Genomic DNA, 3,969 nt, shown 5'->3' with positions numbered 1-3,969 from the left:
GGAGTGCAGGAAAAGGCCACTCAGTGGCCTGAGCTGCATGATTGACCTTCAAGTGGACTTTGAGTAATGTTTTATACCTCCTGTGCTAAAATACTCATTCTCTTTTCAAGTCTTTTCTCTGCAACTCTCATTTTGTTTCCAACTCTTTCCTCTAACACCCTCACTTCATTTATAAAATTTTTTTAAAACTCTTTAACAAATCCTTGCATCCATCTGAGCTCTAGGCTTCTGTAATAGGTCAACCCCACTGCTGCCTCCCTCCTGTCATCATATGATCATCTATCAGGATGTCATCAGCTATGATGAGATTTTCTCTGATATCTACAAGATCTAAAAGATCATGAATGGTTTGTGGGGTGGAGAGGTGAGCATGGTCATTAATACAAATAATTCGTTCATTGGTAGAAATGCTTTTGCTGCAGGCCCTGGAGAATGAAGGAAGAGATACCAATGTAATCCCAGAAAACAATACAACAATGAACCATCATCTACAAGAAATTAGCTTCAGGAAAGAATTCTATAAAAAGCACACCAAAGAACAGAAGCCAAATAGAGTAAAATCTTTTAAAATGGGAGTTATAGAACAAATAAAATGTACCCTTGCTAATTTCTAAAACTATCAAGTCTTTGTAGGCAAAAATATGAATCCATACAGCATAATGTCTTTATTGGACTTCTGGGAGAGTGGTGTGACCTGTTTTATGACTTTTCTTTAAGGAAGGTTCAGAGATGGAGAAATGCTAACATATTCAGTTGATTCACTTTGCATCACCTGTCACCATAAATAGCAGCTTCTTTTTGTTCATCTACACAACACCAGCAACTTGGATGAACTTGGACTAAACTTGGTATCTTGCATTTTATTCATTTATTTTTTTACTTTGATTTAATTGGAGATTGTTTTCATAACATGTCATATAGGTTATAAAATAAACATGTAACTCTGTCCTGCCCCTCAAAAGTTTTTTTCTTACATCCTTTAACTTATTCTTTTGTAGCTCTAGGTTGCTGTTGTTATTGTTTTATTGACCTGTGTTAACCTGGGAAAACACAGAACTACTAAAGTAGTCAGAAAAACCAAGTATTTAATCAGGAAAGAGGTAGTTTTCAATATTTCAGCCTTCACACAGAGTCAAGCACCTAAAACCACACAGAGCCAAAAGCTCTGGCACTCTGGCAACAGTGTCTCTGAGAGGGTCTCTATGCTAGATGATCCTCCAAAGAACAATAGAACTTGGGGAGCTTATATACCTTTTGGGAAACTAAGGACAGGGAAGTTTGATTGATTGTCATCACCATGGTTACAAGGAAAGGAGAAATCCAAGACAAGATTAGCAGGGAGAAACTGATGCTTTACAATAGATACAAAAGAGAAGGATCCAACCAAAGGCCTGGGCTACCTGGGAGAGGACTTTGATACTATGAGAGAAACTACTAAGGCAAAAGGGTATTTAACATTTCATTTAAGTCTACCCTAAGGTCTATTGTTTTACTTGAAATGAGTGAGTCTGGGGCTTCCCTCAGAGTGAATTCTCAGGGGATAGGAGCAGACTTGGGTCTCCAGATTTCAAGTTGATATCCATAATGGCCAGAATCATCCTGTGATAAACAATAAGCCTTGGATAACACCTGTTTTGTTTGAGGAACAGCAAAGAGGCCAGAGTTATTAGACTGAAGTGTATCTACAGGTGGTATTGTAAAGTGGGGGGAAGACATGAAAAGAAGGTAAGGGCTAGGTTATGAAGGGCTTTGAAATTCAAAACCAAGAACTATAATTTGTGTATGAAAAAATTAGCTTTACTAACATAGTCTAATATTGGCAAATAATGAGTCTCTGGTGGCTTTATTTTTTTGTTATTAGTCTTTTTTTTTTCCAGTTTTCTAGGTTAGTGTTAGGGTGTGACACAAATGTTTCCATACCCTTCTCTACATTCACACAAATAACACCCTAGTTCAGGCCCTCACCACCTCTCTATTTACATTCTCTCTTCCCTATTTGTCTTAACTAGACAACCACCAAAAGAGCCTTCCCAAGGCACAGATCTGATCATTTCACTACTTTGTTCAGCTTGTCATTTAAACTCTTCACAGTATGGTCTGGTTTAACCCACTTGTCCAGATTAATTTCATATTTCTCCCCTTTGTGAACCCTATCTTCTAGTTAACATGTTGTTCCTCAAAAGTTGGGATTCCATTTCCTACCTCCATGATTTTTCACAGGTTAGCCACCTTGCACTCCCTCCTTTCCCCTGATTTTTGGAATTCTTAAGTATCTTTAAGGCTCATTTCAGATGCTACCTCCCATGGAAACCTTTCTTGGTCCTCCATCTCCTACTTATTAGTGTTATCTCCTTTCTGAAATGATATTATATTTATTTGTAATAGGATGATGTAACGTTTCCGTGTGGAGGATACTAGGGAATTTGCTTCTGGGAGATTTTTAATGAATATAAGGAAAAGGTGTTTTGGAGAGATTGTAGACTATTGTGTGGACATTCTTATCCTGTATCTGATATAATTAGCTTGAATATTTGCAAGGGAATTGGGTCCCTTTCCCCAAATCTATGGAGACATAGACATATTTTGAGGTTCTCTTGAGAAGCCTTGAGTTGAAATAGGAATCAAAGTTATATTCTTTAAAAGCTTCCAAAATGGAACATGAGGGCATCAAGTCTTGGGTTGCATTTGTAACCTATCAGCATAATGCAAGCATATCTGAAGGCAGGGAATGTTTTTCATTTATATTTTATCATTTATATATTTTTCATTTATATTTTATATCCAGGCCTATAGTGGGGAGGATCAAATTTGACCTCAGAAATGTCCTAGCTATGTGACCCTGGGCAAGTCACTTTAACCCCAATTGCTTAACTCTTATTGCTCTTCTGCCTTGGATCTAAAATAGAAAGTAAGGATTTTTTTTTTTTAATCCTAAATAGAAATCCAATTTTCTTTCCATTATTACAAGACTCCTTCAAGTTACTGTTCTGTTTCTGTCCTTTTTTTCCCACCACCAAAGTTCACTACAGTCAGTGCCTGATTCTCTAGCTCACTGATGGCAAACCTTTTAGAGACCACATGCCATTTCCTGTCCTCAGAGACCAGAGTGCCATGCCCTGACCTGCCCCCTACCCCCTTTTCCCAGACAGGGGAGGAAGTGCTTCCATTGGGCTGCTGGACAGAGGGGTGGATGAAATGAAAAAAGGCCCTCAGTGCAGTGGAGAGGGGAAAGGGAACAATTCCCCCAAGTCCCTCTGCCTTTCTAGTAAAGAATTTGTAACAGTTAAAATTTAGGGGAGACTGAGGCAGGTAGAAATTAGTTTCTCTCTACAAGGAGTATTACATTTTTAGAGGTTTATTAAAAGTTAAGGATTAAAAGAAAATACAGGATAAGGAAAAAATGCCTAGGCCAGGGAGGCCTAGATAAGACCTCACCTACATTATGGAAAGAGCCACATCTGCCCCAAAACGGAAGTCCAAAAGAGACCGCAAAAGCTTTTGCAATCAGGTTAAATACCTTCTTGATCTTGGCCCAGGTGAGATTACAAAGCATTCTGGGGAAGTGGAGCAAAGGCTTGTGGGGATTGAAGTCCTGGATTCCAGTCCATTTTTACATTCCCCCCGTTTGATCGTTGTTGGGGGGCAAAGTTTCCCCAAAAAAGATCATGAGAACATAATCAACTTAAACATTACAGTAATTTGAGGATAATAGAAAAAAAGAGAATAAAACCAATAATTGCTGAACGCATTGACAAAAAGCCAGTTAGGGGGCAGTCCCCTTTGGCATAAAAGTATACATACAAATAAATGTTCAATCAACCACACCCAAAGTTCAATTTTGTGCAACTTGTGGTCTGGAGGCTTCTTCATGGTGGCTTCTCCAACAGTTCAGTTCTGGATTCAGAGAGGTAGCATCTTCTTTACCTAAAATTCTTCTCAAAAGGAATTTAAACTTTGCAATTTAAATAA

At 38.3% G+C, this 3,969-nt stretch overlaps 1 pseudogene; it reads left to right on the top strand.

The window, feature by feature from the left end:
- The first annotated feature begins 271 nt into the window (after positions 1-271).
- On the top strand, positions 272-744 carry LOC130457297 (translationally-controlled tumor protein-like; annotated as a pseudogene).
- Positions 745-3,969: the final 3,225 nt, after the last annotated feature.

Source organism: Monodelphis domestica, chromosome 2 (genome assembly GCF_027887165.1).
Source record: "Monodelphis domestica isolate mMonDom1 chromosome 2, mMonDom1.pri, whole genome shotgun sequence".
Classification (NCBI taxonomy): domain Eukaryota; kingdom Metazoa; phylum Chordata; class Mammalia; order Didelphimorphia; family Didelphidae; genus Monodelphis; species Monodelphis domestica.
This window is presented reverse-complemented; position numbering and strand designations above follow the sequence as displayed.